Source organism: Zalophus californianus, chromosome 12 (genome assembly GCF_009762305.2).
Source record: "Zalophus californianus isolate mZalCal1 chromosome 12, mZalCal1.pri.v2, whole genome shotgun sequence".
In the NCBI taxonomy this organism is placed as follows: domain Eukaryota; kingdom Metazoa; phylum Chordata; class Mammalia; order Carnivora; family Otariidae; genus Zalophus; species Zalophus californianus.
The window spans coordinates 9,164,400-9,190,042 of NC_045606.1; the positions used below are offsets into that span (position 1 = coordinate 9,164,400).

General features: G+C 43.2%; 1 protein-coding gene across 3 annotated transcripts in view; it reads left to right on the forward strand.

Annotated features, from left to right (window-relative positions):
* Positions 1-25,643, forward strand: part of EGFR (epidermal growth factor receptor) — a 197,438-nt gene that overhangs the window by 83,548 nt on the left and 88,247 nt on the right. The window lies entirely within an intron of this gene.

Genomic DNA, 25,643 nt, shown 5'->3' on the forward strand with positions numbered 1-25,643 from the left:
GGACAACTCTATTTGTGAAACAAATACATTTTTCTGTGCATCTAAGTGTCTGTAAAAAATTGCATACTTTTTGCCCCATACCCTTCTGTACTCTTTCTCTCCCCAAACTTTTAAAAAAACTCACATTCATTTATTGTCTTTCCCAATTAAAAAGGCATAGATTCTTGTCCATAGGAAGTTTGAAAAATAATTACAAATATAATGAGAAAAAAATAATAGGAAAAATTCTCAAGTCAATAACAGTAACTATTGCTAACATATAGAAAATTGGAAAGAAAAAAGAAAATTGATGTTTCTTCCAGTATAGGCCCCAGAATCGCCCTTTGCGCTAATGGTGTAGGTGCTGGAAAAAAGTCTCCTAAATTTAGGTTCTGTTTGGTTTCAGACCATGAAGAGAGGAAAAAAATAAGGGTGTTGGTACCTTAGCAGCAGCTGAGAGCTCATTGCTTTTTCAGTATGTAAATAGCTTGAGTTTCTCTGAATAACCAATTTGTTGACTGGAGGAGGGACCCTCCTACTCACCACCTCCTGTGAGTACCCTGGCTTGACACTGCATTTCTAAAGACCTAAAAACATGCATAACCTTCCAATAACCGGGGAGGGACGGGTTAAGTACATAATGGTTAAGTATATAACTGTATATGATGTAATATTCTCACCCAGCAAAAAATATGTAGATAAATATTAAAAACCTTTGTAATATAGTAAATGAAAAAAGGCAAGTGTCAAGGAGTATATGTAGTAAAATCCCACTTTTTGGTAAATAAATTCACCTATCTGCCATGTATATATAGAAAAAAAAATTCTGGGGCGCCTGGGTGGCTTCAGTTGCTTGGGCGACTGCCTTTGGCTCAGGTCATGATCCTGGTGTTCTGGGATCGAGTCCCGCATCGCGCTCCCTGCTCAGCAGGGCGTCTGCTTCTCCCTCTGACCCTCCCCCATCTCATGCTCTTTCTCATTCCCTCTCTCAAATAAATAAATAAAATCTTTAAAAAAAAAATTCTGAAACTATAACTGCCATATGAATATTGTTGGTTATTTTTTTTTCCTGTTTGCTTATCTGTGATCCCTGTTTGCTTCAAAGAACATGTTCCTCCATCAATCTAAAAGTAAAATAATTAAAGTATCTTATACTCAGAAAGAACGAACAGGCAAACCTGGCCCTCCAAGCTGTCATCCTTTGTGATGTGAATCTTGTTTTCTCACTTGTTGAAAGGTTCAACAAGGCACAGAAAAAGCATTTGACAAAGTACAACATCCATTCATGATAAAAACCCTCAACAAAGTAGGCTCAGAAGGAACATACCTCAACACACTAAAGGCCACCTATGAAAAACCCACAGCATGCATCATTCTTAATGCGGAAGAAACTGAGAGCTTTTCCCTTAAGGTCGGGAATGACACAGAGATGTCCACTCTCACCACTTATATTCACCATAGTACTGGTAGTTCTAGCCCCAGCAGTCAGGCAACAGAAAGAGATAAAAGGCACCCATATTGGCAAGGAAGAAGTAAAACTTTCAGTGTTTGCAGATTACATGATACTACATACAGAAAACCTGAAAGACTCCACCAAAACACTATTAGAACTGATACGTGAATTCAGGAAAGTTGCAGGATACAAAATCAACATAAAGAAATTTGTTGCATTTCTATACACCATAATGAAGCAGCAGAAAGAGAAATTAAGTAAACAGTCCCATTTATAATTGCACCCAAAATAATAAGATACCTAGGAATAGACCTAACCAAAGAGGTGAAAGACCTATACTCTGAAAACTGTAAAACACTGATGAAAGAAATTGAAGATAACACAAAGAAATGGAAAGACGTTCCATGCTCCTGGATTGAAAGAGTAAATACTGTTAAAATGTCTATACTACCAAAGCAATCTACACATTTAATGCAATCTCTATCAGAATACCAATAGCATTTTCCACAGATTTAGGACAGACAATCCTAAAATTTGTATGAAACCACAAAAAGACCCTGAATAGCCAAAGAAATCTTGCAAAAGAAAAGCAAAGCTGGAGGCATCACAATTCTGGACTTCCAAGTTGTATTTCAAAGTTGTAGTGATCAAAACAGTATGGTACTGGCACAAAAATAGACACATAGATCAATATAACAGAATAGAAAAGCCAGAAATGAACCCACAATTATATAGTCAACCTTCAACAGAGTTGGAAAGAATATCCAATGGAAAAAAGACAGTCTTGTCAACAAATGGTGTTGGGGAGACTGGACCATTTTCTTACACCATACACAAAAATAAATTCAAAACGGATGAAAGACCTAAATGTGAGACCTGAAACCATAAAAATCCTAGAGGAGAACACAGACAGTAACTTCTTCGACATCAGCTATAGCAACTTCTTTCTAGGTATGTCTCTTGAGACAAGGGAAACAAAAGCAAAAATAAACTATAGGGACGACATCAAAATAAAAAGCTTCTACGCAGCAAAGGAAACAATCAACTAAAAGGCAACCTATGGTACGAGAGAAGATATTTGCAAATGACATATCCAATAAAGGGTTAGTATCCAAAACATATAAAGAACTTACAAAGCTCAACACCCTAAAAACAAATAATCCAATTAAAAAATGGGCAGAAGCGGTGAACAGACATTTCTCCAAAGAAGACATCCGGATGACCAACAGTCACATAAAAATGTGAAAGATGCTCAACATCACTCATCATCAGGGAAATGCAAATCAAAGCTACAAGGAGATATCACCTCACACCTGTCAGAATGGCTAAAATCAACACCCCAAGAAAAAAAGGAATACTTGTGCACTGTTGTGAGGGATGCAAACTGGTGCCATCACTGTGGAAACCAGTATGGAGTTTCCTCAAAAAGTTAGAACTGCCTTATGATGCGGCATTTGCACTACTAAGTATTATGCAAAGAATATAAAAACGCTAATTCAAAGGAATATGTGCACCATTATGTTTATAGCAGCATTACTAATAATAGCCAAGGTATGGAAGTAGCCCAAGTGCCCACCGATTGATGAATCAAAGAAGATGTGGTGTGTGTGTGTAGATATATATAATGGAGTATTATTCAGCCATAAAAAAGAAGGAAATCTTGCCATTTGCAATGACATGGATGGAACTAGAGAGTATAAGATACAGCAAAATAAGTCAGAGAAAGATACCGTATGATTTCACTCGTATGTGGAATTTAAGAAACAAAACAAGCAAAGAGAAAAAAAATAAGAGACAAAGCAAGAAACAGACTCTTAACTATAGAGAACGAACTGATGGTTACGAGAGGGGAGGTTGGTGGGGAGATGGGTTAAATAGGTGATGGGGATTAAGGAGTGCACTCGTCATGATGAGTACATGTATGGAATTGTTGAATCACTCTGTTGTACACCTGAAAGTAATATAACACTGTATGTTAACTCTACTGGAATTTATTTAATTTTTTTTAAAGATTTTATTTATTTGTGTGACAGAGAGACAGCGAGAGAGGGAACACAAGTAGGGAGAGTGGGGGAGGGAGAGGCAAGCTTCCCGCTGAGCAGGGAGCCCAATGTGGGGCTCGATCCCAGGACCCCGGGATCATGACCTGAGCTGAAGGCAGACGCTTAACGACTGAGCCACCCAGGTGCCCCAACTCTACTGGAATTTAAATTAAACTTAGAAAAATAAAAATTGAGAAAAAGAAAAGGTTCAACAAAGTGTTGAAATGATATGTGAATACGCCTTGAAAGGTGTCAAGTGTTTTCTGGGCGTCGACTTATTAGGTAATTCAACTCCTGACTCCCAAAGTCTTCCGCTTTCCAGGCAGCGGTGGGCACAGCAAGAGCCTTCTCTGGCCTCATTCTCTCCTGGCGGAGCCCAGGACAAAACCTTGAAGGTGCCTCCACAGCATTCAGAACCTTAGCAGGCTCTTAGTAAACATGCTTTCTCCCCCTTTTCATTCTTTCTTCTCATGGCCTTAAAGAGGAAATGCAAGCCAATTTCTAAAATATTCCTGTGTTTTCTTTCTTACCTGTTCTTTGCACATGTAGTTGTGGTGCTTGGTTTTTTCCATATTTGTCTCTTGGTCTTTCCTCCGGAATCAATTGAGTCATGCTTTCATGCCCAGAATGCTGTGAATATGGTGGTTGATCTTCCCCGCACATCTCATTCAATTAGACATTTCAGATGATATCACAGGTACCTATTCTGGGGGAGGGTGGCTCCATCTGACTCCTTGTGTTTTTGGGGGGGACATGGGATAGGTGTTTTTTTTTTTTTTTTATTCTACATTAAGAATGAAAAGTCACCGTTTGGCTGTCAGAGTTGGGAGTCAAGTGTGATGGTACAAGCCATGAGGGTGAGGGCAACATTCCTTTCTATGAAAAGGTGAAATACTTTCTTGAAATAGCTGAGCAGGACACTTGGTCTCAGAGGCATTGGAGGAATTCTCCATTAGCTAGGGAAAGAGCACTTTGCACTTTGTAGCCTTGAGAGCGACAGTCAGACACTGCAGGACTTAGTGCTGCCAAAGCCACCTTCTCAAGGGCTGTCCGGCTGTTACCAGCTGTGGCCCCCCTTGGAGAGCAGTCTCACCAGGCTGTGGTGGGGTGAGGGGCATCCTTCTCAGTCTGATCCGTGAGAAAGCGCAAATGGGTTTCACAATTGTTCCCAGTGCATTCTGCCAACTTCTATGAACAGATGTGGAATTAAAAAAAAAAAGAAAAGAAAGAAAGAAAAAGAAAAAAGCCAAAGGATCTTCATTCTCAACTTAATATTATAACTGGAACATTTTTGATAGAAGAGGATAGGCTAATCACTTGTTTAAAGTCTCAGAAATAGAACCGATGTATTAAATGCACTGGTGTTTACAGATATTAGAAGGTGGGCTGCATCCTATGGTTTTTCTTTTTTCTTTTTTCTTTTTGTATTTTGTTTGAGAGAGAGAAAGAACGAACAGTGGGGAGGGGCAGAGGGAGGGGGAGAGAGAGAGAGAGAGAAGCAGACTCCCCGCCTAGCAGAGAGCGCGATGTGGGGCTCAATCCCCGGACCTGGAGATCATGACCTGAGCCAAAGGCAAACACATAACCCACTGAGCCACCCAGGTGCCCCCATTCTGTGATTTCTGTCTTTTTAAATTTTTTAGCCATTGGGTCTAGGAGCACTCCATGCAATCCAGCAGACTTCCTGTTTTGTCAGAAGGAGGTCAGTTTTCATCGTGGGCTTGGTGGCCAGTCTGAATGGCAAGCTCATCTCCAAGAGCGCCCCAAGAATGGCCTGCCTCTTCAGTGGAGCCAGCCTCTTCTTGGACACCTGACCATGCTCGCAGAGAAAAGAAAGCCCTAGAAGATCACAAAGCTTTCCACCGGAGCTGCACTGGGTCACCTGACCCAGTTTTCTCTCATTTTAATTATGTCAAGTGCTTAACAAAGACAGTAGCTCCCTCGGGTCCGTCATGAGCTCACGGTCATGAAAGTGCTTCAGTCACAGCTGTGTCGTGCACACAGCAACCCTCTATGACCTAGCAGATGTTCTTTGTAAACAGTTGTGTTAATTGCATCTTGAAAACATCGTCCTCCTCAGATTCTCCAAGCTTGGGTGAAGTCTGAGCTGGGCGGGAGGGCCCTCGAGAGAGACATGTCTGCAGGAAATTCTCTCCCTCCTATAGCTGTTTTCTGAATTGTCTTAGAGCTACCACAGCTGTTTACTGCAGAGTGACCCTGCTCACAGTTGTGGTTACACGAGGCTTTGAAGGGGGATCTCAGCTTCCACCCTCTTAGAGCACCACGCAGGGATGTCATTGTCAGCCCTGCGTGCAGCCTCGAGGTCCTGCACTCACTGGGACACATGAAAAGGAGCTGGCCACCCAAACCCACCACAGATGCTCGGCTATATGTGGGGCCTGGCCATGAGCCTTACACAACACCCCCGAGGGCTGCTGGGCCCGAAAGTCCCATTTGAACGCTTAGAACGACAGGGAACTCACCACCACAAGAGACAATGTGTGGGCTTTTTGTTGTTTTTTAGGGGTTGGGAGGCTTTGACAGCTATAAGAGGTGTTTTTTGTTTTGTTTTGTTTTTAAGATTTTATTATTTATTAGAGAGAGAGAGCACAAGTAGGCAGAGTGGCAGGAACAGGGAGAGGGAGAAGCAGGTTCCCTGTTGAGCAAGGAGCCCAATGCAGGACTCGATCCCAGGACCCTGGGATCATGACCTGAGCCGAAGGCAGACGCTTCACTGACTGATGAGCCACCCAGGCGCCCCGCTATAAGAGGTTTTCAAAAAACTTGTTAACACAAGTCTCTGCGTCCCTGCCTCACCTTTCTTCTGGCCCTCTGACACCACGTACTAAGATTTTTTTCCTTCATGCCAGCCCCTCGGTTGAAGGCAGCTGATTCTCCTCTTCCAGAGGCCGAGCAGCCCCCTCCCTGAAGCAGCTGACAGCCCGTGTCAGTTTGGCAAGCTCTGTGAGCGCTGCCCAGAAAGAAGCCTGGTGCTTCCCTTGCAGCCCAGGGTGGAAGGTGTCGGCCAAGACCATGGCCCTGAGCACTCCTGCCCTCTCCCGTCTACTGCTCTCTACCCGAGTCTGATCGGGGTGTGGAGCCTACGTAGAGCACTTGTTATGTGGCCTTCTAAAAAATGAATATTGTTGCACATCTTGAGGTCACCTCAGAGCCAGTTTTGTCACCTGGCATACACACTTCTGCTTGACATTGCTTCACCACGCTCCCTCTGACTCTATTTACTGAATCATGATGAAAATGTTGAACAAGGCTCCGTTTCCCATTATGAACTGCAGGACCCCTCATCTGTTTAGGAATCAATCCACTATCAACAGGCTTTGTTTACGCTGCAGGAATCCGTGAAATCCTATCAGCCACCCCATCTTTCCTTGTAGGCCGACTTGCCAAGTACATTGTTATCTGTGTAGCCGGCCGGCCTCGGCTACTGCCTGATCTGTAAACTTGCATGCTGCCCCCAAAGTGAAACAAGCTAACCGCAGATGATCTGCATTCCTGGACTTCCTTGAGGTACCAGGAACAAATCCCTTGTCTTCAAATGCACATGCATCAGATTTTAATAACTGTATTTTTCTGAGATACATATTTCTCTTCATTTTCCTTCCCTTTTTGAAAATGAGAACGTTTGCCTGCCCCCAGTTTTCCACATCACAAGATTCCCAAAGGGTGACCCATGGTGTTTCAGCGATCTTGACTCTCCTTCTTCCCATCACGTTCCCAGTTCATTTATATTTCTTACATTAAGCCTTAAAAAATCATTCAAGAATTTTCTGCATGTTCCTTTAGTATTTACCCAAAGGAGTTGAAAATGTATGTCCACGCAAAACCCTGCACAAAGATGTTTATGACAGCTTTATTCATAATTGCAAAACTTGGAAGACACCAGCTTGCGCTTGAGTAGGTGAATGGATAAATAAACTGAGACACCCAAACGGTGGAATACTGTTGTTCAGCACTAAAATGAGCTCTCGAGCCATGAAAGGTCACAGAGGAACCTTAAATGTATATTAGTAAGTGAAAGAAGCCGTCTGAAATACATATATACATACTCTATGATTCCAACTGTATGACATTTTGGAAAAGCCAAAACTATGGCGACAGTAAAAAGATCAGTAGTTACTAAGGGTTGGGTCAGGGGATGAATAGGCAGCGCACAAAGGATTTTTAGGGCAGTAAAACTACTCTGTATGATACTACAATGGCAGGTGTATGTCATTATACATTAGAACATACAACACCAAGAGAGGAGCCTAAGTAAACTAGGGACTTGGGTGATAACTGTGTATCATTGTAGGTTTGTCAGCTGTAACAAATACACTACTCTGGCAAGGATGTTGATAATGGGAGAGGCTATGCATGTATAGGGCCGGGGGTATATGGGAACTCCCCTGTACCTTCCCCTCAATTTTGTTGTGACCCTTAAACTAATCTTTCTTAAGCCATAATAATAAAACCCTGGGGGAGCCTGGGTGGCTCAGTCAGTGAAACGTCTGCCTTTGGCTCAGGGTCCTGGGCTCAAGCCCCTCCAGGGAGCCTGTTTCTCCTCCTTCCTCTGCTGCTCCCACCGCTTGTGTGTGCTCTCTCTCTCTCTCTCTCTCTCTCAAATGAATAAATAAAACCTTAAAAAAAAAAAAACAGTAAGAGCCCTGATGAAAATTTTCCTAAGACACATTATGTAACTGTTGGTTGATATACTTAGCTAGAATAAACTGTAAAACTTTGTTCAAAGCATGGAGGATGGAAAATCAATCCCTGCAGATTTTGAAGTCCTTATATTTGAAAGGGAAATTTCAGGTATTGTAAAAAAAGCCCCATGCTTTGACTCTGGATTTAAAAAAAAAACCTCTGTATGGTTTTCTCTTTCCTTTGAAGAAACTGGGAAGTTTGGGAAGATGGAGAAAAAAATGGAAGGAAAAGAATTCCCAAGTGGGTCACAGAATATCTTTTTTGCCCTGAAGTTCTTATGTTCAGTTTCAGTATTTGGTTCATTGAGATGGTGAATCGCTACAAAACATCTTAATGCTTCTTTGAGGCTTCCTGGACAAACGAGGCAGGCAAATACTTCTCACTAAGGAATTCTCTCAGCATCCAGTATCTTCAAAGACTGAATTGCTAAATAAGAATCCCAAAGACATCGCTAAGACTTTGATTCCTTTTGAACAGTTCTATAGGAGAGGCAGAAAGGTTTATTAAGTTGATAATTGTTGCCAAGTCTGGACAAGTCCTTCAAAAGTGTCTTCTCTGAGCATTATCTGAATCATGTGCTTAATATATAGAAAAGGATATTTTATTTTGGCGTGACTCTTCAGAATAATGTACTGATTAAAATGATGGTTTAGCTAACTGGATGGCCTCACTGCAGAAGTCTGTAATTGTGATGTGTCTTAAAATATCTCTGCTTTTTCCCCCCTAACACTGTCTAATGCAATGTAAAGGTAAAGATACCCTTACAGAATTAAACATTCATGAACATGTAGTGTCACATTAAGAGAATGAATTGAATACTGGCATATTTCATTTGAAGCTCAGTCTAAGGAAGAACATGTGTATAGATAGAGCCAGGCAGGTGGAACTCTTGGGAAGTAATGAGGTGCTAGTGGTGGTGGTGTCCACACCTGAGCAAGGAATATGGTCAAGGCAATTTAGACATCAGACTATGTTCTTCCAAACACACATCTATAGAATTATATCCTGTAGAAAACCCCGAAGTATTCTGGAAACTGTCTCTTCCTTTTTATATCTTTGCACATAATTGAACCTAAACATGACTTAGGGATTATTCACACAGGTTTTGTCATTTCCATTTGCAAGAGTAAAGAATGCTGTATGGGACGTTCACATCTTTTCATTCATGAGAATTAGTTTGTCTTGAATGATATGGTTTCTATAAACTCATTACTCGCCTTACATTCTTATTTTTCCGTGCCAGACTGTAGAAGTGCCTGTGCTCATATTAAAAAATAGCAGTGTGAGGGGCGACAGGGTGGCTCAGTTGGCTAAGCGTCTGCCTTCGGCTCAGGTCATGATCCCGGGGTCCTGGCATCGAGTCCCGCATCGGGCTCCCTGCTCGGCGGGGAGCCTGCTTCTCCCTCTCCTTCTGCCTGCCTCTCTGCCTACTTGTGCTCTTTATCTCTCTGGCAAATATATAAATAAAATCTTAAAAAAGAAATAGCAGTGTGGATCTCTGCCTAAATCAAAGCCCAGTTTAGAGGATATATCGTGCATGCACCTGTTTGGAAGCACCCATGGACTTGCTGAGTATAAAAGAACATCTGTTGCTAATAATAATAGGAAATATTTATCGAATGCTTGCTATGTGATGGGCACTGCCCTGTGGGCTTTAGGTTCTCATTAACAACCCCGTGTGGCAGAGAGCATTTGAAGCAATTCAACGTGAAGAAATGGAGGCATGAAACTAAGTAAATTTCCCAAGGTCACACTGCCCACAACTCTCCAAGCTGGACTGAAGCCCTAGTCCGTTCGTTCCACAGCCCCCGCGGATGAGTGATGTCTGGATAGATGGAGATTTGAAGTCCCATTGGATGCTGAGACAGGCAGGGTTTAGGTCCTACCCCAGTTCTCTACAGGCTGCATGACCCTGGCGGAGTCATCTTCCTGAACCTCATTTTTTATCATCTAGTGCCCATTGCGGGGTGTCATCTTAAGGATTCCAGGGGTGTGTGTAGCACGGAGTAGTCCCCAGGGGTTAGCAGAGCTTTATATTCTCAGAAAGAGGCCGAGTGTGCCAAGTCACACAGCCACCTGGACTGGCCTCGCTCTCTGGGTGATTAGCCCACTTGCCCACTTGGTCCAGCTCCCCACGCCCCAGAGTAAAGAAGGGCTGGACTCGGTAACTCGGTAACTCGGGGAAGGCCCTGACTCCTTTCATTCAAAACCCATGTTAATGACCCTGTATTTTCTTTTTCTTGTTGCTCTCCAATGAGGTAGGAAGTGGGCAGCCTGTCAGGGAAAGTGATTTAGAATCACTTATTGTTTCTACTTTGGCTTCATTTGATCTAATGCAGATCAGCTGCTCTCAGAAAGTCACTCAAATGAAGAAAAGTTGGGGGGGGGCACTGATTTTGGTTAGTAATCTAGATTCATGCAATATTATTGAGACAAATATTATTAAGAATTAATAACCTTTTTTGGTTGACATGGTCAACTTATACTACAATAGTTCCCCTTTACAAATTAATTGTACAGTGGATGTTTGCTTTTGATTTTAGGATTTGGCCTATAATCAGTGTCTTAAATTATTATGTGAGCTTGTGGTTGTTTCATGTTTATCTTTATTGCTTATTTTTAGCTATCTCCCCTGATGTCAAATACTCAAGGCAGGAATAATACATTCAATTATAAGGTGGCTCCTTCAGAACAATTCCAGGTACCTTTTTTGGTGTGGTTTATGGCTGAGAAGAATAGAGTCTCTACACGTGGGAAACTGCAGAAAGTCTGTACCTTAATTGCTTCAAGTACTTGAGATGAAACCAGTTCATTTGCTGTTACTTTTTTTTTTATCTCATTCCAAGTGGTTTTGTAAGTCCTCCTAAGTTTTAAAAATGGTTTTCTGTTGCTGCAAGAGAGGGATTTACTCTATAACCTTATAAAACAGAATGTTAGTGATATCTTCTGTGATCAAAGAGAAATTGAGTCTAGGGGAAGGGGAAATAGGGAGACGTAGGTCCAGTTTTCAGATGAATGAGTTCTGAAGATCTAATGTACAGCATGGTGACTCTAGTTAATAATACGGTTTTGTAGATTTGAAATTTGCTGAGAATAGATCTCGTGTTCTCACCACACACACATAAAAGAGTTAACTATGCCAGGTGATGGGTGTGTTAATTATCTTGATCTTGGTGATCACTCCACAATGTGTATATATATCAAAGCATCACACTGTACACTTTAAATATATACAATTAGATTCGTCAATTATTCTTCAGGAAGGCTGGTGGAAAAAAAAAACGAGCAAGCGAGCGAGCGAGAGAACCTGGGTCTAGTAGCTCCATGCCCTGCAGACACTGATTCTCTTCTTTTCATCGTGAAAACAGCTCCTGCATAAATGATGTACATAAGTGAATGAGCAATGAGCACAGCTTAAGGAGCGCCTTCAGGAGCTCTGCTGCAAACCTAGACCACCTAGATCTGGCCCTACAGGGTTTATCAACAGCCAGGGTGAATCACAGAACTTATTCTAACTAGGGCCTATGCGTAAAAAAGAGTAAAAGAATCCTGGTTGTAGGGTGGCTCAGTCGTCAAGCGTCTGCCTTCGGCTCAGGCCATGATCCCGGGGTCCTGGGATCAAGCCCCGCATCGGGCTCTGTGCTCAGCGGGAAACCTGCTTCTCCCTCTCCCACTCCACCTGCTTGTGTTCCCTCTCTCGCTGCATCTCTCCCTGTCAAATAAATAAATAAAATCTTAAAAAAAAGAGAATCCTGATTGTATGCTAAAGTTCTTTTATATTAAGCATTATGCCAAATGTATAAAATCTTTTCACATAGCTGTTTTGGTAGAAAGTTCTATTTGATAGATAGGAGGACATCATTTAAAATTAATGTTCAGGGGCGCCTGGGTGGCTCAGTTGGTTAAGCGACTGCCTTCGGCTCAGGTCATGATCCTGGAGTCCCGGGATCGAGTCCCGCATCGGGCTCCCTGCTCAGCAGGGAGTCTGCTTCTTCCTCTGACCCTCTTCCCTCTCGTGCTGTCTCTCATTCTCTCTCTCTCTCTCAAATAAATAAATAAAAATAAAAATAAAATTAAATTAATGTTCAGTTTAATGAACAGGTTTTTTTAAGCTGAGATATTTTTGTTCTTTCCTTTGAAAGAAGTAAGATGATGAGAGTAAGTGATAAATTTGTAAGCTCGAATGAGAAGGGCTGACCCATGGCTTTCTGAGTTCTTCCTTAAAAACAGCAAAGTTCAAGAGTTTGGTAAAGGAGGTGTGTCAAGCAGTATTGAGAATCCCTGGGAGATCCAGAGACCCAGGTCTGGGGCCAACTGTGAGACCTGCAGCTGGACCACTTCAGGAGAAAGCCACAGCCATGGCTGTTCTAAAAAGCAAGTAGAAACCTTGTGTCAGGATGAGGAGCTCAAAGCCTAGGTAATTCTGGTAGCACAAAACTGGATATTAAAGATACACATAAATGCTTAATCATCTCCCGAACACCACGGGGAATAACGTGAGCCCCAGTGTCTTACTGTTTGCCCAGGCCCCCTCTTGGCTCCGGAGTGAGAACTGCGTACTTCTCACCCCAGATCATGAATTCATTCTGGATCAGAATCCGATGCTAGTGTCATTCTACCCAGGAAGCCCCTCCAGCAGGCCATACTGTCTTTTCCTTTTGTACTTGTAGCCGTTGATCTGTTTTTCATAACGAGTTTTGCCCCACTCCTAACATGAAATGGATGTCGTTTCTTTGGGCACCAAATTGTCTAGTGGTTGTTCATCAGCCCTCTGTCATTTCCCTTCACACATTGCCCCATGCGTCTGGAATGCGGTGTTCTCTATCTATCCACAGGTCTGAGACAAACTGTACCTTTGATGTAGAGACTTAAAGTAAAACTAATTATTCCATGTGGAAGTCTAGATCTGATTAATGCAAAAGGACTTTTCAGACTTTCATTCTAAGACATTCTTTGCCCAAACTCTGGAATTTTGTTGCATCCTATCAATGTGGATCCTTAATGCAGTAGTTTATCATTTGTTCCCATAAACCTGCTTTTTATAGTGTATATTTTAAGATTAGTTTTTGGGGGCTCCTGGATGGCTCAGTCTGTTAAGCATCTGCCTTTGGCTCAGGTCATGATCCCGGGGTCCTGGCATCGAGCCCCGCATCGGGCTCCCTGCTCAGCAGAGAGCCTGCTTCTCCCTCTCCCTTTGCCTGCTTCTCTGCCTACTTGCGCTCTTTCTCTGTCTCTCTGCCAAATAAATAAAATCTTTTTAAAAACTAATAAAATCAGGGTTTTTTTTTTTTTTAATGGTATTTGGAGATCTTAAAAACCTAGGAGTCAAGACATTACCCTACGAGCCATGAATTGTTTTCAGTTCTCATAACTCAAGGATTCCTAAGTTAGATTTCATGATAAACACATTCAATACCTATCTGTAAGTAGAAGCATATGTCTGTGCTTCCAACTCTGTGCCTTTCCAAGAGAATTACAATACAGGAAAAGTCAGTCTGTCTTGTCAGAAAAAAAAAAAAACACATATTGAGAATCATAACTAAGAAGCATCTGGTTTATTAAAACAAAGGAATCCGTGAGGAGGAGGTGTTGGATGGGGTGAGGGAGGAGTGTAGGTCACCTGCCGCTGGTCCCCCGTCCCAGCAAGGTCCTGTGGACAGAGCACACTGTAAAGCACGGGGGTGAATTCTGCTTATCCACCCTACATTTGACTTCCAAGTTCCTGAGGCTGCAGGTTTGGAGACAGAGCAGTGTTGACCTATGAAATTGAAAGATGATTTTTGCACAAGTGCCCATATATGACCTAGAGTTTGCCCGTTCAGTCTGTCTCTCCCCGCTCCCCTTATCTGAAGCAATCCACTACCAAGATAGGCCCATTGGTAAGATAAATGATTTGCAAACTAAGAAAAATATTTAAAATCCATATAAATAGTTATACTGTGTTACATTATGCATAAAAATGGCCATAAACCAGGAACAAGTCATAAACAACTCCACTGCTGTGTAAGTGAAGCATCTTGTTACTGGATCCCACTGGATCTCTTAGAAGGATCTGTATAGCTCCCATTCAATGATTATCCTTGAAAGATGAAGTTGAAACAAAAGTTCTATTCTTTTTTAAAGTTGGCAGAACTTCTGAAAGGTGATTCTTTGCTGTGTTGTGATTCATCCCCAGTGTAAAATTCTCTGACCCTGAGCTCGTTCTGTGTTTTACGTATTGGAGCCTAGAAAAGCCATGAGGGAGGGGAAATGGCCATATGTAGGCTTTTTGGTGAAGTGTGGGCCAGGAGACCCGAGGGACAGACCAGCAGTTGTGGCTGACTGCAAGCTTCGTGGGAGGCCACGTGTGGCTGCTTCCATCCCCACCCTGAAAACTAGTGCAGACTGACACGTTGCATTACAGAACAGTCCTGGAGTTCCTCTGGGGAATTAACGGGGGGGGGTGGGGTGGGGGTGGTGGTGGCTGGTATTCCCTAGCCAGACCCACTTCTGGAGTGACATTTGGCTTCTCTTATATTCAAAGTAACATTATACTTACATGTGGTATATTTGTAAAAACCTTCAAAATTATAGAAATATATGGCACAAAGTAAAATATCCCCATAAGCCCATCCCTATGCTCCTGAGAAATAACAAGTTTATAGCTTTCCCCCAAATTTTGCCTTCATAAGCAAATATGTGTGTGTATGGATATATATGTATGTGTATGTATAAATATATATATATATAATGAATTTTCAACAAAAATAGAATCATACCATGTGCTAAACCATAAATCGGAGCTTAGAACTCATGTTCATAATCATGTTCTGAAAGTTCCTTTCTCCTTTTAACATCATACTACAACTTGAGCAGATTTCCATGGTGATCCATCAAGGCTCATGTCATTCTTTTAATAGCAGACCTGTACTTCAATGTCTGCTGATTCCCAATTTGTTCAGTCCTCTCTCATTGGATATTTGGGTTATTTCTATAAACAGTTACGAGGAGCATCCTGGTTCATACATTCTTACGTACTGGAGCAAGTCTCCACTGGACCACTCCTAGAACTGAAATCTCTAGTCAAAGGTGTGTGACAGTTTTAAGTGCTACACTCTAGGAAAGTAAGAAACTACAGTAAGACTGAAGAACAGTAGCCTGATTAGTTGTTGAAAAGGCTGAGGGCAGTTAGTCCTGAGGGCTGAGATGGGGAGGGAGTTGCTGTATGGCAGCCAGCCTCAAATTTTCAAAGAGTTGTCCTTCAAAAGCAGAATAAGATTGACACTTGACCCTTAAACAGTGTGGGGGTTGGGGTGCCCACCCTCCACACAGTCAAAAATCCAAGTACAACTTTTGAATCCCCCCAGACTTAACTACTAATAGCCTACTCTTGACCTTACTGACAACGTGAACAGTTAACACATATTTTGTATGTTATATGTATTATTTTTTTTAAGATCTGTTTATTTATTTCAGAGAGCAAGAGAGAGCATGCATGCTCATGCAGCAGAGGGAGAGAATCTCAGGCAGACTCGCCATTGAGTGGGGAGCCTGATGTGGGGCTCGATCCCCTGATCTATGAGATCACGACCTGAGCCAAAACCAAGAGTTGGAGGCTTAACCGACTGAGCCACCCAGGCGCCCCTGTTACATATATTACATACTGTATTCTTATGACAATATAAGCTAGAGAAAAGAAAATGTTATTAAGGAAATCATAAGGAAGAGAAAATACGTTCATAGTAACGTACTGCAATTATCGAAAAAAATCTGCATGTAAGTGGCCCCCTGTAATTCAAGCCGGTGTTAATCAAGGGTCGTATTTTATCTGTTAGGACCCCAGGAGGCAGAATATGAGCCATGAATGCCAGGGGAGCGGGGGAGGAAGACATGGTACCAAAGTTTGACTTCATATACAACTTCCTTAGGCTTGGAATTAAATGAACTCACAGAGTACCGAGCGCCAGCCGGAGCCTGCTTTCATGGAGCTTACACTTCGGTGGGGAAAATGGAAAATGAAGAAGTAAATTTGTAAAAAAAAAAAAAACAAGGAATTTTTCCATTACAGTCAGTGCTCATGGAAAAAAAAAAAAAGTGTAAGATGGTAGTGAGGGGAAGGGAGGGGGTCAAGAGCATTTAATAGGATAAACAGCAGACGCCCCGAATGAGGAATAGGCTGCCTTGCTAGGAGGTAGAAAGGGAATATATTAATGTGCACGGAGGATTAAATCATGGGATCTGCAAAGTCACTTAAAGTCTCTTTCCACAGAAGGTATATTGATGTCATCCAAACAAAAGGTATTTACAAGGGCTCAGATTCTTCCCAAGTATCAAGTTTTACTGTAGTTAAACTGGACACTTACGTTCATGTGGGGAAGATTGTGAGGGGGGTTGGAAGATCTTCTAGAGGAATGAAAGGTCTTCAGACATTGGGCTGTGTTCCCCGGTAACCGTAACTTCAGGCTGATTTTGCCCTTGAGGTGCAGCCTTCACAACGACCAGGGGCCTGTCTGAGGCACAAAGCACAGTGCTCGCTGCTCACTGGTTGGAGAGACCAAGCCGAAAGCAAGACAAGACAGGTCCTGAAGCAGTAATTCAAAATCTTTCTCTCTTTCCCATATGAGTCATTGTTAGTCAGAATATTACCTTTGCAGAGAGGCTTAATTCCTTTTAGACTTTAAAGCGGTACTTCCTCTTGGCTGAGGTGTAAACTTTGGTCTCAGAGGACATAGTCTGTCAATTCTTTGACCCTAGGACCGTGGCCATTTGTTTATTTGCATGAAAAAGAGGTCTGTTTGGCCTTTCAACAAATAAAAACAGACATATAATGCCATTCTTTTTTTTTTTTTTTTTTTTAATTACCAAAATAGTTCTCCTGTGAACTGCAGAGGAAGGTGGAAACCCTGGGGCCTACTCTGGGGTTGGCTGTGCACGACCTCTAAGAAGTTTCCTCTCCGTACTGAACAAGGTTATCTAGATAAACAAATGTGAAAGTACATTAGGGGGCTTTAAAGGATAGAAAAATGTAGGCTACAATAATATGAACTATGTCGTTAAGAGGTATAATACCATCATTATAAGATTCTGTTGGGGAAGGAGGTAGGGGAGAAGATTCACATGAATGTTATGAGAAATTCCAGAGAGCGAGGACGAGAAGTTTTAAACTTTCCTAGGAATGTAGCCAAAGTGAGAGATAAGGGGTCTAGAGATAGATGTCTCTGTGAATTGATCACCACGAATCCCAGTAGGTCACAAAACCGAAGTGTGTGTCTGGGCCACTGCAGCCAAGCCTGCCCGACCTTCCGGGGACAGTCCCTCGGCGTTGTACAGGCCCCCCCAACCTTGCCCTACACCCCCAAGAAAGACAGGCAGAGAGATTGGGCACAACCCAAGGTTTCCATTGGCACCAACCTCAATGATTTACAGGCCTTTGTGTTACATCTTAAATGTCTTCAGATTATGAAATTATTTATAGCTCGATGAATACATATCTATAACCAAGAAATTCATCAGAGACTCTATCTGCGTGAACAGAATCAAGGACCCAGGCAAGCTCGCTATCTTGTAATTACTGGGCTTCCACACTGCTTCCTGTTCGTATCCGGAAGTTGAATTTCAAGTATTGCTTTTCAGACTTTATTTGGGACCGATTTTAGCTCCGCTTTCCTTTCTCCTGCCTCTGCTGGCCATCCGCCATCAGACTGCACAATGCCCAGCTGGCCCCTGGCAGATCTTGGGCCCAGGTGTGAAGTAGCTGGAGAAGCATTTCAAAGCCAAGAAGGGAGTGATTTCATTTTCCATTGACACTATGCAGAAATGAAGGGGATTCAAGTGCCTTCAGAAAAGCTTCCTTCCAGTGAGTGGAGTTTTGGGGGATTTCCAGACATGCACTGCTTTTATTCTTGGAAGCATCATTGTTGCTTTCCCCCCCCTTCCATTTATATCCCAGGAACTGATTCAGAAACCATAGAAATTGGATTTGGAATCGCTGAATGCTAGCAGACAGCTGACTGCTCTCTTCCCAAGAAATCCTGCCAGCCGGGTGAGGGTATCAAGTGGTGCGGGCCTCTGGGCTGCCCTGCTCGGGCCTCTAACTCCACCGACTCGCATCTTACAGCAAAGTGCGCTAGAACTCAAGTGTTTGGCTTCATTCTTTAGACAGTTTGTGGTTTGGGCTCCATCAACCAGGGTATGATTTGCAATCCACAGTAACCGGTTTCGGAGCAGCTACCCAACTAGGCAGGTTTCATCTTGCTTGCTTGCTGCAGTTTTTGTGTGTGTGTGGATTTTTTTTTTTTTTTTTTTTTTTGGCTTGGCTTTAAGTTTCCTGAGCCTTTCAGTGACCACTGAATCGGACAGGATCCGGGCAGGACCTGTCCGCCTTCCTGAATAAAGGGCAGCGACGAATGCATTTGTAGGTTTAAATTTGCCCCACAGGTGGTCTAAAAATCCTTAAAATATTGTTACCTATCCAGATCGGATAAAATCCTTCAGAAATGAATGCCTTGCCTTGTGTCAGTGAGCTGGGCTTTACCTCAGGAGTGACTGAGTTCAGGTAAATCAGTTAAATTAAGATAAGATCAAAATAGATGAGCGTGAACCTGAGAAGCATTTTGGAGCCCTTTATGGTAGAGCGCTCTCCCATAAAAGACCTGGTCTTTCATGTTAGCAGCCCACCAGGCACGTACCAGATAAATAGCACATTGAGGAGGGCTTGGGATGGTGCCAGTGAAAGGAAACGGTTTTAAAACAGGAAGGAGGTGAATGGGATGCCCCTGATTCTATGTTCCTCGGTGCCAGGCATTGTGCAAAATGCTCGTCTACGTTATCTCACCTCACTTGAGACCAGCCCAGGGCTGAGGTTAGGCTGGGGATACAGGAGCTGGGAGAGGTTGAGGGCTGGGCTTGAGGTCTCATGCTAATGATGCCTGACAGCTAGAACTCTAACTAGAACCAGGTGACTGGTGCCAACCCCCGGGCTCTCCAGCTGATCCGCGCCCGACATTCGGAGGCTGTCGGGCAGCAAAGACCATTCTGCCTGATGCCCAGAAGCTGCCTTTTATGGACTCTCTCTCAGGTTGGGAAAAAAAAAACAGCACAGGAGGAACAAGAATTTAGTCTGTGCCCTACAGCTGACTCCCCAGTTTTCTAAGAAAAACACCTTCCCAGAGTGATAATTTCCTTTCCTCTGCACCTTATGGATATTCATGTCGGTGTCCACACGATTGTAAGGGTGGTGCAGTCATGATGTTTTGATGGCTCCTTCTCAGTGTTCTTCCTTCATCCTGGCATTTCCGTGCTCCCAGTGCAGCAAAGACATTGGTGCCCCGCGTCGCGGGGGACGGAATCTCGGGCCAACCGTGGGAGCACAACAACCAGGCGACTGAGGCAGCTGGTAGGAGGGGTCTATCCTCAAACCCGTAATTTGGGGTCAAAACAAACAGATGATTAGCTGGGGGTTGTCACTTTCAATCAAGGGCTTTAGCATCGTCTAGACATGGCCTCAGATCCTGGGGGCTCCCTGGCAGGCTCTGTGGCAGATTGGGGGGAGGGAGCAGGGAGGAAGGGTTACAGCAAGTCCCAATCAGAAAGCCAGGCCGCCCCGTCTGTGCATCAGTAGCCTCACCTGAAAAGGGAGAGGGTTTTCCTAAGTGCTTCTCAGGCTTGCTATTAGAATTGAGAAAAAAGAAACAAGGGGTGTGAAGACTATTTAAAATATGGTATCTTCCTGATCCTTGGAGAAGCTCTGAAATTGCTGTCCACGGGGGCTTTTGAAACTGGCCAAGGTCACACGGGCACTCAGTGGAAGATGCAGCATTGGTGTTGTCTCTTGACCTTCGCTTTTCACTCCTTACCTGGGGCACACTGCTCATTATACCCCAGAGCCTTCCAGTCACACCACAGCTGTGGAAGTACGCAGATTCCAGCCTTGGTCTCATACGATGGGACGGAGAGCTTGAGATAGTCATCAAAGGGAGATAAAATTATGCTAGAGAGAATCCGGATGTCCCATGTAATTTTCCATCCAAACCAGGACACTCTGAAGAGTGAAAAGTGAGAAACTGACCAGACCCTGGAAGCACAAGCATGAAGAAGACTGGACAGGTGGAACAGTGCCTCCTGGGTACCGCAGAAAGTGTTTCAGAAGTCAAGTAGGAGGGGTGTCTGGGTGGCTCAGTCGGTGAAGCGTCTGCCTTTGGCTCAAGTCATGATCTCTGTGTCCCGGGATCCAGCCCCGTGTCATCTCCCTGCTCAGCGGGGGTCTGCTTCTCCCTCTGCCTGTCACTGCCCCTGCTTGTGCTCTCTCTCTCTCTCTCTCTCTCTCAAATAAATAAAATCTTTAAAAAAACAAAAAAAAAGTCAAGTTGGAAAGAGGTTTCATAACTCAACCTTCAGTTAAATAGAAAGTTCACCGCATTAGAACAACTCATTACATACACATTCTGACTAATAGTGAGACAATGCTGATCACCACTACTAACTCCATCCCATGGATGACTGAATGATAGTGTACGTGCTTAATGTATAGTGAGCATTCAGGAAACATGTCAATCCCGTAAAAATATTTCCTAGTCAAATCACTAGCGCCCAGGCAATTTCCTTATTTTCCAAGTGAAATACACAGTTGAAAACACCTGAGAGCTCTCACTTTCCCCATGTGTTTACAGGATGGTGATTTTAGTTGCATGTTACCCCTGAAATAGTGGGGAAAGTCTTTGGTATATATAAGCATTATGTTTTTGTCCTGTAGATAAGTAAATCACCTTCTCCCCACATTCCCAATATTTTTTTTGATGGGCCTCCTCCAATAAGAAATCGGTAAGTGCAGGGGGGTGCGCCTGGGTGGCTCAGGCGTCTGCCTTCGGCTCAGGTCATGATCCTGGAGTCCCAGGATCCAGTCCCTCATCCGCTCCCTGTTCAGTGGGGAGTCTGCTTTTCCCTCTGATCCTACCCCCTCTCATGCACTCTCTCTCTCTCAAATAAATAAAATCTAAAAAAAATCAATAAGGGGAAATTCATTGAAAGCTTCGATGACATTCACTATTGACCCAAAAACATGGCTCAGAAATCCAACTTTTGTTCAACATTCTTGCCCCGGACGTTCACAGAGCTTCCATTCTAAAGAAATATCCCTGAATATGTAGTTTTGACAAAGACCCCAAGGTGATTTGCTAAGAAGCAGGGAGGACTGTTTGGGCTCTGTGATTTTTGGATGTAAGTTCGAGTCCTGTTCAAATGTCCACAGACCTCCAGAAAGCAAGAACACACGCTTTACTGCAGTGGCCCTGGGACTACCTAGGGAGCTGTGACCAAATCCCAGACCCCACCCTAACATTCTGGTTTCCTTGGTCTGAGCACTGCTTGGAAAGCTCCCAGGGACTCTACCGTGGATCCAGGGTAGGAAACTCTGCTCCAGAAATGTGCTACTAATATCTTCGATCCTTTTTCTCTGCACTTACTACCTTCTCTTTGATTTAAAAAGTTAAGACATGGCCATTCGGGATTATTAGAAAAATATAGAAAAGCATGATGTAGTAAATAATAACCACACGTATATTGTTATCCAGAGACACGATTACTGACATGTTAGTGTGTATCATGATTTTTACTCATTGACAAGTATATGCTGAGATTTTTCTATGCCATTTAATATTTTTAAGAGATACATGATTGTTGGAGGACTCAACTTTATGTGCAGTAATTTATTTAATAGTTCCTTAATATTGGACATTTTACGATTTTTTAAAAAGGCTATTTTTAAGAAACCTAAATTTTTACTTTTTTTTAACTTTCAAGAAACCATTGGCTTTGATGGAATCGGAGAATCCATTCTCTTCTATAGTATCCATGTCCAATAGACTGGAAGTATTAAAATACGCGTTTGTGGGTTTTTTTTTTCCTCTGGAATTCCCAAACAATGAAATACAGTGTTACAACCTATGTAAAATATCTGCTTTTGAGAGAAGGACGTTGCATAGAAATAATGAAACATCACCATCTTTTATTTATAATTCTTTAAGTTCACATGAAAAGTTAAGATGATTTCAAAAAAATGCCTTAAGCTAAAATATCACCAAGACTCTACTTAGACAAAAGTACAACAGAAGTGTGTTAGACACTTTACAGGCATGATCTCTTTTAACCCCATGCTAGGTTTGCAAAGAAGGATTTTACCTGCCAGGATTACTGCTGAGCCATCGTGCATACTGGCAGCATAAAGCAAATATTTCGTCAGTGGTTGCTATTTAATAAATTCTGTTTGACAAATATGCATTGTCCTGTATCACATTTAAGAAGTTATATCTATTGGGGTGCCTGGGTGGCTCAATCAGTTAAGGGACTGACTCTTGATTTCAGTTCAGGTCACGGTCTCAGGGTCGTGGGATTGAGCCCCACGTTGGGTTCTACACTCAGTGTGGAGTCTGCTTGAGATTCTCTCCCTCTCCCTTTGCCCTTCCCCTCTGCTCGTGCTCTCTCTATCTCTCTCTAAAGTAAATAAACAAGGGGTGCCTGGGGGGCTCAGTCGGTTAAGCGTCTGCCTTCGGCTCAGGTCATGATCCCAAGGTCCTGGCATCGAGCCCCACATCGGACTCCCTGCTCAGTTGGAGAGTCTGCTTCTCCCTCTGCCCCACCCCCTTCTCGTGCTCTCTCAAATAAATATTTTTTAAATAATAAATTTTAAAAATCTCAAAAAAAAAAAAGATTCTATTTATCATTACCTAAGATTTTAACTATTCTATCTTCCAATAAACCCTCTTTGGCCATCTATGTGTAGACAGACAAGCCAGGCTGGAGGGCGGGGACCTGTAGTGTGCTCTCAGAAACGCCAGGAGCTCATCCTGTCCATGGCCCTCCTGCCAGGGAGCACGGCACCTGAACTCACAAGAGAGACAGCAATGTGAGAGAGACACTGGGAAAGAACAGCCCATTCTGGCCCGGGTGGATGGCCCTGGGTCCATTCAGGCTGGCAAGAAACAGAGAGATTCCTCACTTGTATCCAGCCACCCAATTAGAACACTGACCTCAGCAGTATCTGTACATCCAGAGCTCCTTAGACCACTTCTCAGAGCCTGATGAACACTTAAATTGCCCAGGATTTTGTTACAATGCAGATTCAGAGACTCCCGGGGAACCTGAGAGTCTGCATTTCTAACAAGCTCCAGATGAAGCTCATTATGGGAAGAGTTAGGGAGATGATAGAGCCTTATCTCTTATCAATCATGAGATTGATTCTATAATCAGTCGGGAATGGGAGAGTGACTCACAGACCTCCAGTCTCCAGGGTTTCCTGGAAGCCTTCTCAAAGGTGGAGACTGTTGGGAATCCATCAGCACCTTGGCATAGGGTTGCTGGAACAGCAGGGATGCAGCCCACCACAGGCTTCCCTGTCACCCAGAAGTTTCCTGCAGAAGATCAGGTTGCTGCTATGGAGCTTTGAACAAATACTGACCTGGTAATTTCTGTACAACAGTCCTGTCAATTACATGGAGAACTTACTGTGTGCCCATCCCTCTGCTGTCTGAATCCATGACATGCCAGTGTCTTTGCTGGGTAGCTGGTTGGGTTGGCCCCTGATTGCAGAGCTGGAACGAGGAATGACATCAGTAAACTTTATAATCCTCAGAGCAATCATGTATTGTTATAATTTTACATTTTAAAAGACAACAGGTTATGGGGGCGCCTCGGTCGCTCAGTCGGTGAAGCATCTGCCTTCGGCTCAGGTCATGATCCCAGGGCCCTGCGCACGCACGCGCACACACACGCACACACACACACACACACACACACACTTCCCAAGTAACGTGGATAAGCATCTGAAGTTGGAAACAGAAATATTCCTAAGTGAAGATTCAGTGTTTTTTATTAGCTTACTCAGTTAGGAATAGGGGGCAAAACACGTGGGTCCGTAGTTACTGTTATAACCCTATTTGTTTGACACCTGAAAATGTATCTTAATTATGCTAGAAAAAAAAAGATTACCATAGGAAAAGGAAGACTTGGCAGCACAGTTGATCCCCTGATATCAGGCTCTGGAAGAACTCAGGCATTTCATTCAGTCTGCTTGTCCTCTAAGGCAGGCGATTGAGATTCCGGAGCCTATGCTATACTCAGTACCCCACCACCCCACCCCACCGCACCGCCCCGCTGGGAAGCCCTCCAGAAGGAGTCCAGTTATACCAAGCATTTCATCTTTTGCAGGTAACTTAGTGAGGGGCTGTGAGGGCCCTGAGCCAGATCACATTATTCTGGCCTCCCCCTTCCTCCTGTCGAGCCCCCTGCACAACTCCATTCTGAAACCCTGAATTCCTGACACGGGATTCTGTTCCACCAGACAGCTTTCCTAGAATTTTGTCAAGTAAATTTTCAATTCAAGAATAATGTAAAGTCAGGAAAGTCCACAGATCAAAAGTGTGCAATTGGACAAATTTCACTAACCAAACCTCCCTTTGTAACCAGCATCCAGATTCGGTCTTCGAGTCTCCATCTGGGATACAGTAATCGCTAACACTGATGCAAACTCTATGGGTTAGCTTTGACTATTCTTGAATTTTGTATAAGTGGAATCATCCAATATGTACCCTCATGTGTCTGACTTCTTTCACTCAACCTTGTGTATTCAATTCTGTCCATGATGTTCTTTTTTTTTAAATTAAATTTAATTTTATTGTGTTAGTCCCCATGCAGTACATCACTAGTTTTTGATGTAGTGTTCCATGATTCATTGTTTGTGCATAACACCCAGTGCTCCACGCAGAATGTGCCCTCTTTAATACCCATCACCAGGCTAACTCATCCCCCCACCCCCCTCCCCTCTAGAACCCTCAGTTTGTTTCTCAGAGTCCATCGTCTCTCATGGTTCGTCTCCCCCTCTGATTTCCCCCCCTTCATTTTTCCCTTCCTTCTCCTAATGTCCTCCATGCTGTTCCTCATGTTCCACAAATAAGTGAAACCATATGATAATTGACTTTCTCTGCTTGACTTATTTTACTTAACACAATCCCCTCCAGTTTTATCCATGTTGATGCAAATGGTGGGTATTCATCCTTCCTGATGGCTGAGTAATATTCCATTGTATATATGGACCCCATCTTCTTTATCCATTTGTCTGTTGAAGGGCATGTCCATGATGTTCTATGTAACTGTTTCGCTCATTGTTAGGTGTACAGCTCATTCTAAGGGAAGACCACAAAGTGTTTATCCATTCTACCATAGACAGATATTTGGGGTGCCTCTCTTCTTTTGCAGTTATGAGACTGTGATATCATCACATGTGTCTCTTGGTGTGCTTTTGTATGCCACAGTGGGGTACCTATTGTGGAATGCTGGGTCCTAGGGTATGAATTTGCTCAGCTTTAGTAGATATTCCCAAAAAGTTTTCCAAAGTGGTTTTAGCAAACTCTATTCCACCTGCAGTGTTTAGAAGTCTCAGTGGCTCTGGACCTTCCCCAAGACTTGTTTTGTCTGACTTTTTCATTTTAGCTGTT